The sequence below is a fragment of the Aegilops tauschii genome, chromosome 5 (assembly GCF_002575655.3).
Source record: "Aegilops tauschii subsp. strangulata cultivar AL8/78 chromosome 5, Aet v6.0, whole genome shotgun sequence".
NCBI classification, from domain to species: domain Eukaryota; kingdom Viridiplantae; phylum Streptophyta; class Magnoliopsida; order Poales; family Poaceae; genus Aegilops; species Aegilops tauschii.
Genome location: NC_053039.3, coordinates 329,795,256 through 329,807,838, shown reverse-complemented (window position 1 = coordinate 329,807,838; position 12,583 = coordinate 329,795,256). Strand labels below are relative to the sequence as shown.

General features: G+C 41.5%; 1 long non-coding RNA gene across 5 annotated transcripts; it reads right to left on the bottom strand.

Annotated features, from left to right (window-relative positions):
* Nucleotides 1–326: 326 nt before the first annotated feature.
* On the bottom strand, nt 327–8,651 carry LOC109780555 (uncharacterized). Of its 5 annotated transcripts, none has more exons than XR_012184780.1 (7): nt 8,194–8,651; nt 8,018–8,115; nt 5,815–6,010; nt 4,729–4,784; nt 3,218–3,455; nt 1,330–2,269; nt 327–791 (listed from the first exon to the last, which is right to left on the bottom strand). It is a non-coding gene; the product is annotated as an uncharacterized lncRNA (long non-coding RNA). The 5 variants fall into 5 exon arrangements; XR_012184782.1 differs by lacking the exons at nt 8,018–8,115; nt 8,194–8,651 and adding exons at nt 6,510–6,650; nt 6,856–7,083; XR_006664207.2 differs by lacking the exon at nt 4,729–4,784.
* Between the last annotated feature and the right edge of the window lie 3,932 nt (nt 8,652–12,583).

The following is a 12,583-nucleotide window of genomic DNA, read 5'->3' as shown; positions in this document are numbered from 1 at the left end:
CAACCAACCCTAATTCGACATAAACTCAGACATTAACATCAAATATAAGGGTGAATGACATGCAACATCAATTGCGAAAAAGAGGGCTAAAACTTGCCCTAAAAATATACTCCATATATTCCTAAATTTAAGTCTTTTTAGAGATTCTAATACAAACTACATACTTATGTATATAGACATATTTTAGAAACAAACTACATACTTATGTATATAGACATATGTTAGAAAATGTAGATTCACTTGTTTTGCTCCGTATGTTAGTCCGCATTGGAATATCTAAAAATACTTGTATTTAAGAACGGAGGGAGTAAGGCACAACTCACAAGTTTACAACACATTTTTCCTGTGTTAGCACAAAAGTCAAAGAATACATGGTCTATAATATTAGTCTTACCGGTTGTTCATAATTCTATTAGCAAGAGGGAGAGAGAGAATCGGCACCCCCAAATTGTCTTCGTATGTCTTGCTATCCCAAAACCCAAGCCATATGTGAGGAGGAAATGGGGTAAGGATGTCTATGGACAGCACGCCACATTAGGCCAAAAAAGGCATAATTTTCTAAAATATTACTCCCTCTGTAAACTATAATATAAGAGCGTTTAGATCACTACGCTCTTGTATTATTTTACGGAAGGAGTACAAGGCACCCCCAAAGATATTGATGGTATGAATTGCTACGAACTTAAATGCTTAATACAATCAACCAAAAAGCTACCAGCGTGCTTCTCCATTTTGAGCCAGTCCACCTATTGAGGACTTCTTGATTAAAACCTGCAATCGTTCAAGATAGCCTGCAAAACAGGAGTTTTATGTCAGTAAATAATGTAAAAATAATAATTTCAGTTGAGTTGAAAGGCTTAAATTGAAAACCAACAAATATATGCAGGCTTATTTCATACTACTATTTTAATGAGCACCAATAACCTCCTAGTCAACATCATAATATATCATCCAAAATCATATTAACTATTTTGAGCCAACTTTATACTACTTATGAATATAAATAATATAATTAATTAACAAACATTGGATTGAACAAACGTGAAAAACACTTCATGTTTCAAGAAATAAGAATAAGTTGTTTAGTTCATCATCGTTACATGTATAAATGGCGAAAACACGCTATGAATAAGAGAAATAACAAATAAGGATAGAGAGTTGTTAAGTTCATCAAACTGTTTATTGCTTTAATGTAGAAATAAGGCAACATCCCCTGTAAAAGAATAATTTTATCGACAAACGAATTCCCACCAGTTCTTAAAAAATGGCTATGTGGTTGACTTGGAAGGCATTTCATAACATGTATATTATTTTTTTGAGGATGACTACCTAAAAAAGGACCAAACACATCACTTGGTACATTCAGATAGCATCAGCGAACGAAGCTCCTCGGGCACGTCCGCAATTATCAGTGAGTCCTGATGCCGTCTAGCTCTGGCAGCCAAGCTCATGTGCTAGACAGTTTTGTTCCCTTTTCATGGCCTTGGCCTGAACTGAAGATCCGGCTTGTGTTTTTAATCTCACTGACAACCCAGAAAACAATCCGATCGGCTTGATCTGGCTTGTCCCAATTCATTTGCAATCATTTTGATGTCAGTCTCAATGATCAGTGGGCCTTGGTACGGTCTCGACAGCGATACCAGACCCATCAGGATAGCTTGCCCCTCTGCCTCTTCAACTGATCTGCATTTATTCATCGATTTACTCGCCGAGAAGACAACATGCCCCGTATGATCCCGTGCGATCGCGCCAGCCTAGGCTTGGCCCGTGCCTGACAAAAAGGCAGCGTCAGTGTTCAGTTTTACAACACCTTCAGGCGGCTCTTTCCACTGGGCATTTGGCTCGGCGTTCGGCTGATTCCTAGGTGTGGTGTGTCTGCATAGATGCAGACAGGGACCAGCAACTCTTGTTTCCCTGTCCAACAACAGATAGCGACAAATTCCTGATTTCCTCCTCATACTGCACAAGGAACATCACCGATCTCGAAATGGTTTCTTTGCCATCACTGTGGATACAGTTATCTCGTAGAAACCAGGCTCTCCATAACAACAGCAGAATTTTCTTTCTTATCTCTGAATCATACTTGTCCAGTAGGATTTGTAGCCAGTCTGTTCCAGTGTACCAGAACTCCTTTTCTTCTGGAAGCCTCCATTCTTTCCTCATGGCAAATCTGAACGCCTTACTTTTTGTGCATGATATAACAACATGATATTCATCTTCCTCCCCGTTCCCACATATGTCACACACACTATCTTGAACAATAGTACGCCTGCATAACATGTATATTTGCCTCAACATCAGAATGGATGGTAGAATTACATAAGAGCAGTTTGTCCATTTCAGAGATACAACTTTCTGAAGGAACTGTGTCAATGATTCCCACAAAAAATATAGCGTCTGATACTGGGAAATGTAATAGCACACTAAGTCATAATTCTGAATGCTTAGGAATCTGGAGAGTGTTATTTCTTCGAAAAAATGGACAAAGCAAATGAGCATGGTCCAATGCAGGTTCTGCAACTTCTGTTTTACGTGTGTTTTTATAAATAATTTATCGGAAACACAAAGGAAGACAATATGTTTGAGTAGGTAACAATATGTTTTAGAAGATGATGGCTTCCTAATATTTAAGCACATAACTGAAATTTACTGAACCGTGGGAGATGGATCGGAGGTACAGTAGAAGAATGAACAAATAGATTTTATTTCTATTTTCCACAACCTACATGTACAACAATGAGAAGTTCCTCGAGAACCAAGCTTACAACAGTGAATAAGAGGGGAAAGCAATATGGCAATTTAATGTCTCATCGACCCTGCAAGTTGGCAGCATCCCAAGTGATGATCAATTTTAAACATAATCTTTAACTGCAAGAATGACTACACTATAATTCTATTGTTAAAGATATATTCCTAACACGTGAAGAAGAGGGAAAAGCAATATGGCAATTTAATGTCCCATCGACCCTGCAAGTTGGCAGCATCCCAAGTAATGATCGATTTTAAACATAATCTGTAACTACAATAATGTGTACAATACAATTCATCATTTCTTTATTCTAGGCATTTTTTTACTCACTCCGTCCCAGTTAGCATCTCAAACAGTGAATAAGAACTCCTATCAAACACTCCAAGTTTTATGTTACCATCTAATTAAACAATAGTAGTATAGTAATAAACTGTGAACCTGAGAAACGGTTAGGAGCCGGAGAGGTACCTGATGGGAGGAGGCCGGAGAGTTCTGGAGGTCATCAACATTCGGGTATTATGCGATCGTGGAATTGCTGGTGCCGCGATGACGAGCGACCTTTCCCCACCGCTGGCCTCCTCCGACTGATTGCGCTGCCAACGTCGCATCAGGTCGCGATACTGAGGAAAATGGGAGATGGCGGTCGGGTGTGGGTGTGGGTCTAGGGATACAAAGCAACCCTCCCAACTGTTATTGTGTTTTTGTGCTTCACAAATCAATTCATAATGTCAACGTTATGACCATGCTATAAAATCAACTTACTGGGAAATTTATTTGAATAAACAACTAAAGTACAAATGTACTTAAAATAACAGTTTTGATCAAATTCACTAAAAAATACCATGCACCAAATAACTATGTATATTATACAAGGTCAAGGCTGATTCGAGTAAGGCTGTTACCTAGTAGTATGACAATTATAACCACTTGCAAACTCTACAAGCGAGAGACAGTGTTACTTGCAGGAGCCCAAGTGTGAGACTTTTTCAGGTAACTCCATGTATATGTGTGCAGTAATTTGCACAAGAACGTAACATCACTCTATATGCAATATGATTTCAGAGTGAAACATATGATTATTTGCTATTGGACCAACCAAGTGTGGTTTCAACTCCACATGAGAAATACCATGTAGGAACTGAAACATACATCCGAGCATACAAAACCAAAAAGTCAAGCAAGAATTTGATAGGGCATCTAAGGAACGATAACATTCAGTCACGTTGGTATGCAGTGTTGGTAGAGCGAAATGTGTCAATGCCATGATAACATCCACATGTCCACCGTCATGACTCCCCGGCTCCTCCTGTCAACCACGCGCCTCTGCCAGCAGCGGCGCCAGCAAGAATACCCTGTGTGGTCATTAGAAATCTGTGGGGTCTCCCTTAACCTATTCAGCAAGCTACCATCGACCTTATTGAAGTCCATAAGACAAAGAGACGAACATCTTGTTCTGCTGAAAAGCAACAATATGCTGGAAGACGGCCGCAACCGTCATGTGCTGGAAAACTCCCAGTTCTAACTTCTAACAATACTAACCTCATTCTCCATGCATAACCAACCTACATGTACTGTATGTAGTGGTTATCTATGCTAATCATTTTTTTTGGATTCACAAAACTCCACATTGTAAAACAATTCTGGACACCTTAATGCAGGAGTTCAGTTTATAAAACTGGAAGAAATTCTTGAAATTTTCAAAAAAAAATTACATTCGAAAGAGTACAGAACCACTCAAAACTCTGTTTTTTGACACACAAAAATTCTGGTAGCTCGCCACTGTAAATTGCGTGTGTGATTGAAAAACTATATTTTATGGTATTATATATAGTAAGAGTCGTCGAAACCATCAAAGGAACAGAGGAAACAATAGCAGAAATGAATACAAAATGAAATCTGATCTATATCACACTCCACTATAAAACAACAGTGCATCATTTAATGATGATATACTAATGAAGTATTTTCACAAAGCATACCTCTGGAGCAACTGGTGAAATTCCAATAGCACAAGCAACTCCATAGATGATATATACTGACACTCGCATCATTTGACATTATGTGTAGTCAGTACGAGTGTATGAAAGTACAAAAGAACAAGCTACGACATTTTAGACCAGAGATTACATCAATTTTCAGTTAGCATGGCATTATGGCAAATGCCTAGCAATCTATGATTGTTATTTTCCAGCACAAGATTATAAACAACTTGAAAAAAAGCTTACCCTATATCAAGTGCTAGGAGTGTCAATATAAGAGCTCTCTTTCCCTACGTACATCTAGTGAGATAATTCTTTGATAGGCTAAATAAGTAGGTCCCTCATCCATGTACTACACAACTATCAACTGCCACAAAATGGAAAAAAAGGAGCCACCTAAGAATGATGAGGTAGCACCTCAGGAAATTACAAGGGGTGACTTAATTAAGATCCATAAGGTAAGCCACAAGCCTTGATGTAGAATCTGAACAATAGTGAGCAAAGAATGAGTCAAAAAGATACTCACGGTGAGGTGAAACAGTAAAAGCAAATACAACATGAGAGTTGTAGTTACTAAACAAGGATCAGAGGAAATAGAAAAAAGGTGTTCTTTTTATCAACACCGAAGAACCAGAAAACTTTGTGACTATATTTGTCATCCTGAGTGAGCTTAAAATAGGTATTGTGATAAACGCAAGGTTTTGGTTTATGAAATAAGTATGGATGGAGAAGGAGATTGTTGGAGAGAGCTTCAGGTACAGCCAGAAATGCACGCATCCAGAGAGTGGTTTTCTGCATATGTAGATTGAGCAGCTAAATGAAAAGGCCTCACAAAATATCAAGAGTCCAGAACATGGATCTGGGGTCAAGCCATTTGAGTACGACATTTTGGAGTTCAGAACTGAAATATGGGGATTCAGATTTACTCAGGGTAGGAGGGTATGTGTGGGCTGTGCTATATCGACATACACCAGATGATGAAAAATCATATGTCTGGACAAAAATGCACTATAATGTCATCTTAGAATCAATATGGATTCTACCAAAGAATTTAATAAACATGGTCACCAGAAAACTGAACTTTACCTTGCCGGAAGAAAGAGAGACTCGAGGGAACTCAGCAGTCAATGAGCTGCAGGTCATCTTCTCCACAGGGAAGAGAGGAAGGAGTGCTGCTCGCCGACCTCTCATAATCCTTGCCAACCATCTCACTGTCGCCATCATCCACCAGCATACCACGCCGATTGCGGCACCTCATGTTGTCATGCACGCAGCGGCAGACCTAGCAGCATAGATCAAAGAGTATTATAAAAAACTGTAGCAATTCATATCTAAACCATTATTTTTCAATCACACACACATATACCCAAATGGAATCGATAACAAACTTACAAAATATAGCTGACACCACTAATGTAGTAGGCTACTCAATGCCACAATAAACAAAACCAATCAACCAGGTACTCAAGTAGCATTATTTACAACAGTAGTCACTTCAGATTCAAAAGGTGTAGACAGAATGGACAAGCTTAATATCTAGTCTTTCTTGTAGTCTAACCTCACCCGACATTGATGCTAGATAGATGGAATTGCACATATTTAAACTTGGTTCTCCTAGTATCGAAAATCTCCACATGCATCAACTAATTAATCAGTGGCAAAAAGGAGCTTTCGATGGAAGAGAAAGAAATAAAAACCCTGCAGAAAATTGACTGTTGGCAGCAGTGGACGGGAACGACCAACAATAAAACAGCAGAAGCTTGTGTAGTTAGCCTGTGTACCATGACCTGGCAAATCGTAATACCATGACCTAGCTAGTTAATTGTCCGTCGCCGATGCTCCCAAATCCTCACGATACACACAAGGAACATCAGGCCATATGCACTCCTCACGATACCTTGGTCTCTTGACCTTCGAGGTACCTAATAAGAAATAAAAACAGATTTGTTAGGTGGCAACTTGAATACCAACGATGACTGGATCGGCACCATGGCGCCTGCAGCCGCCTCTCTTCGCCAAAGAGCAAATCCCCGCCGAGAAGGCCGAGCCGTGCGGAGCGGGCCGTGAGGAGTGGCGAGAAGGGGAGAGATCGAAGGACCGGAGGTAGCGGTGGTTTCCACAGGCGACCTTGTCCTCGGTGGCAGCTGTGGCTCCCCTGTACTCGGCTCGGATCAGAGACGGGGGTGGTTGGAGACGGCGGGCCGATGCGCTCAACGGCGAGATCCGGCAGGCAGCGTGTGGTGGAGGGAGGGGAAGGAGGCGGCCGCGCCACGGATAAACGCTCTATTCCTGAATCGTAAAACTTGTAGTAATAAATGAGATAAGAGTACTTGATCATCAATTCTAAAGCTGCCGTCTTGCTCACAACCTTGGATTTCTTGGTGAACTCTATACATCCACTACAAGACAGTGTCTAGTTTCAGTTATCTGAACATGAGCACTGAATTGATTCAGGCAAGATACGATTGTCAAGAAAAAAAAAAGATAGTAAAGACTGTTCTAAGTTTCTCTCACAGCAGCATGAGGTTCTTAACTGTGCACTTTGCCTGAAGCTGAAACAAAGTTGCAAGATAGGAGTACTTTTTTTTTCCTAATCCTGGATATTGATAAACACTGCATGAGATAATCCTTAATCTTAAAACTTGTAATGATCAATGAGACAAGAGTACTTGATCCTTAATTTTTAACCTATCATTTTGATCATGACCTTGGATTTCTCGGTGAACTCTATACATCTATCATTTTATATTACCAACAAACACCTAATCCTGACAGTTACTGTAGAAAATAATATACAGTAAATGGTAACTGTACGAACACCTAATTCTGAAAGATACAACTTGTAATGATGAATGAGATAAGAGTACTCAATCCTCGTCTTGGTCAAAACCATAGATTTCTCAGTGAATTTCATTTGTCTGTCGGTACAGTATGTATTTCCAACAAAGACTACACACAACAGCGTCTAATTCAGTTATCTGAATAATGTCTACTGATTTCGTTCAGGCAAGCAACAACCAAAAAAGTTGTGACAACTAAATTCAATCTACAAATTTACAACAAAAGGTTCAAACATTTGTTCAAGGAAATGAATGCAACCTCGGAGTTTAGCAGGAAACGAAATATAACATCACACACTGTGATTCTTTAACATGGTTCTCCTCTCAGTACACGTATATATCAATCAAAAAGTATTTTGATTGATTCATGTGCCTGCTAACATGCAGACTGCTTGCCTACAGAGACAAGATGGGGGTGAGAGAGAAGGAGGGAGAGGGATATGGCTTACCACCTACAGCGGGGAGGAGGAAGAACCTGCAGCAGCAGCAGCTTCTCCTTGGCCGGGCCCCTTCACGCCAGCAGAGCAGATCGGAGGGAGCAAACTGACTGCATATATAGACCACACACACGAATCAGATGTGGAGATGAAGAAGGCCAGAAGAAGAGAAGGGATTCATGGCATACCCTTGCGGACGTTGCCGCTCTTGCTCTCGGAGGAGAGGAAGATGCTGCGGATCCTGAGCTCGGTCACCATGGCCGGCCGCGGGCTAGGGTTTCGGGCGCGAGCAGGGAGGGATGGATGGGTGTGGAGGTGGAAGGAGGAGGGCGCGGTGGTGGCGGCGGTGGTGGTGGGAGGAGGAGGACTCCTCTGCCGCTGCGTGGTCGTGGTGGCGCCGATGCGGGAACGCCGGTGCGGATCTGGTCATGGCCGGCGGCTGGGATGTAGGCGGTCGGCGCGGTGAAGTAGGTGGTCGGCATCCGGTGGAGGGAGGCGACCGGCTATGAGGGGCGAGAGGTGGCCGGCGATGGGGGAGGGAGGCAGCCAACGCATCGGCGGCGGCGGATGCTCGTGCAGGAGGGAGGGTGAGATGCGTGAATCGGGTAGGGATCGTGGAGGGGCGTGCGGGGATGGTTTTCTCTGCGCTGTAAAACCAGTGGGAGAGGGACGAATAAAAACCCGGCGAAAAAAACCAACGAAAATAGGAGGTGGGAGCGGGGGAATTGGGAGGTGGGAGCGAGGACGAAAATAAACCAGGAGAGGTGGGACGAAAATAAACCCGAAACGCGGACTACCAACTGAGACATTAGGAGTAGAGATTAACGACCCATTATTCCGTTGGGCCGTTTCCAGCCCATGTTATCTTTCGGCCTTCTCAAGGCCCATTTATTCTTGGGCTCATTTCCAGCATTCATTTACTTTTGGCCCGTTACTGTCTCTGCTTGTGGGCCAAATTCAGCTCATGGTTACAGTCGGCCCATTTGTGGCCCGTTAATACGTTGGGTCGTTTTCATAGCGTCATCAAATATGGCCGATTAACGACGACCCGTTATGGTCGGCCCATGAACGGACGATTTCAACTCTAGCCCATTTACGGCCATAATGTGGTCTGTTATTGGCCCATGTTTGGCCAACCGATCATACGGCCCGTAGAAGGCCCATTGATGATACGGCTCGTAGAAGGCCCATTGTGTCTACGCCCCGTAGAAGGCCCATTGTTTCTACGGCCCTTAGAAGGCCCATTGTTTCTACGGCCCGTAGGAGGCCCATGTTAACTACAGTAAATATGTAGCCCATGGTTAATGTGGCCTAGTTTTAAAAAATAGGTTATTGCGGCCACTAGCAAACCACAGAAAAAGAACTGCACTCACTACAAGAAAACAAATAAACAAGACAATAAGGAAATAAATAAGCACGCAACTTACGCTAGGCTATCACGGCTATTACACATATTACATCCACTGGGCATCAAAGTTCGCCACCAGTGCAAATATAGGGAACAAAGCAGCATATCAGCGCCGCAGCAAAACAAGTCCGGAACTGAAACCACTTCAGAAAAGCTCAAGATACAATATCCTGGGTACCCATAATGCTGGCCAGATGCTTAGCAAGCTTATTAACTTTCTCTTGTTTGGCGCTTAAATCCTCCAGCACTTGTTGTTGCACCAGAAAGTATGCATCTGAATTCTGCAGGGACTTCCTCAGTCCTTCGGCTTCCTGTCGCATAACATCTGATCAATGTCTTTCAACTTGAAGTTGAGACTCAAGAAGCCAAACTGATTCAGGCAGCGAGTTCGAAGAGCTAGTGCCAGCAGTAGTAGCCAGTAACTCGAACACTACGTCAAGACAGGACTTTGGGGTTGTCTCAGTGTCTTCAATATAGTTTTTATCAGCTTTCTTGGAGAACAACAGGTATGTCTCACTATCTTGAACCTTATCTGCATTACTTCCTTTACCATTGCATAACGGGGTACTCTTCTCCAATATTTTATCCGCGTTCTAAAAGAGAAACAAACAAACACATCACAGGTTTACAATGTAGTATATGAAACTCATTTTGGTAAACCAGTTCAGTAGTAAGGTGGACAGGATAACAGCATGAAACAAACATATATCTATGTAGTATGGTCACTGTATGGTCTATATCATTCTAGTTTATGTTGCCAAATCAAGATAGATACACTTCGAATCATATCTATTTAAGACAAAGCAACATAGACAGAATATAAGTGTGGGAAACTACACAGCAATAACAACACTTGTAATGTGCATGGCATGAGAACATAACTGTTTATTCAATTGAAACTAAAATCAACATAGAGCAAGTTACAACAGCAAACACGTTAAAGAAACAGGTTTAAAACATACCTGTTGCGCCATTGGAGTTTCAATTGCATCCTTCAAATTTGAAATTAGTTGGTATGAGTAAATACAGTGATGCAAGAGCAAAGTAGTATGAACCATAGCTACAGAACTTGACCTGAGAACAATTATTCTTCTGCTTTAAGCGTTGACTTGGGGTTCGGAGTGGTGGTCCTTGTGCTTTGGGCACTGCAGTTGCCTTACTAACTGATCGTGTTTGGGTGCTCTGTGGTGGAGACGGTGTTGTGTCAACAGGAACTGGTTACTATCTGCTGGGGTTGGGGTTAGAAGGGGTGTAGCTGGTTCTTTGTCCAACTGGGTAGGGGTACAATCTACGTGAGTCTGGGTTATGTGTGGTTGGGCTGGTTCTTGGGCAAGTACAACCGTGGTTCTATCTCCATCGACAGGTAGCACGATCTTTTCTGAAGACCGTGTTTTTACTCCCACAGATACTGCCATCACCCCCTCCAATTGAAATGGCTAATAAACAAGAAAAGTAATTGAATGTACAGACATTGTAAGATAGACAGGTGCAATGGATAGTAGGGAAGAAAACAGGGCATGAAATAATTCACATTTATGTTGTCTAACCAAACAGAATAGCAGGACATAATTTCACATATATGATGGCTCATTAAACAGGATAGCATGACACAATTTCACATGTATGATGGCTAACTAAACAGGATAGAATGAAATACTTCAAAATATGATGACTATGTAAACATGATGACATAATATAACTATACGATGTGTCTATTAAAGTGGTTGGCATGCCATAAATCACAAACATGCCGTCGATGGAAACATGATGGCATGATATAATTCACGGATAGAATGACATAATTCAAAATATGATGACTATGTAAACAGGATGAGATGATATAACTATATTATGTCTTTAGAAAATGGGTTGGCATGCCATAATTCAGATACATGCTGTCTATGTAAACATCATGGCATGATATAATTCAAATATATGATTTATATACTAAGGAAGTGAGCAGAGGGCAATCGCATATATGATGTGTCAACTAAGGAGATGGCATTCAATATCGTGTATATGATGTAAAAACTAAGCATTGCAATACAACACATGCATGATATGAGTAATATAACCCTGCCAAGTTTGAGCATACACCTCAGGGGGATAATAGGACTAGTCATCTGCCTCTGAATCCTCCTCTGAAGAGCTATCTGTAACCAGCAAGATATCTGCTTCAGCAGGTAGCATTGTCTGTTCTGAAGACCTTGTTTTCACTCCAAATTTCTCCATCACCAATTCAAATGGTTGATGCACGGGAAGAGCAGTTGAATATACAAACATTGTCGACAAAAGCAATGAGAAATACAAAAAAAGGATGGCATGATATAATTCACATATATGACGCTTGGCTAAACAACATGGCATTGCATAATTCACATATATAATGCCTTGCAACAAGATAGCATTGCATAGTTCACATATATAATGTCTTGCAACAAGATGGCATTGCATAATTCACATATATGGTAATTAGACACTAAACATGTGGCATTCACACAAATCATGTCTAAACTAAGCAAATGACATAGCAATGCAAGATACCATACGCACGATATGAGCAACATAACCCTGCCAAGTTAGAGCATGCACCTCGGGGGGGGGGGGGGAATAGGACTGGTCATCTGTCTCTGAATCCTCCTCTGGGGAGCTATCTGTAACCAGCAAGACATGCGCTTCGTCAGATAGCATTGTCTGCTCTGAAGACCTTGTTTCCACTCCAGATTTTTCCATGACCGTGCCGAACGGCTGATGCATAGGAAGAGTAATTGAATGTACTAAAATTGTTGACAAATTTAACACATAATAAAAAGATGATGTCATGATATAATTCACATATAAGATGATTGGCTAACCAGGGTGGCATTGCAAAATTCACATATATGATGCCTGGCTAAACAAGATGGCATTGCATGATTCACATATACGATAAAGAAACTAAACAGATGGCATTGACACAAAGCATGTCTAAACTAAGCAGATGACATCTTTGATGTATACAGTAAGCAATGCAAGGCACCATATGCATGATATTACCAACATCAGCATGCCAAGTTAGAGCGAAGACCTCATGGCGTAAATAGGAGTGGTCTTCTGCTTCTGAATCCCCCTCAGAACAGTTATCTTCCTCTTGATTACGATCCGAAATGGGTGGAGGGGGCTGCCTTTGC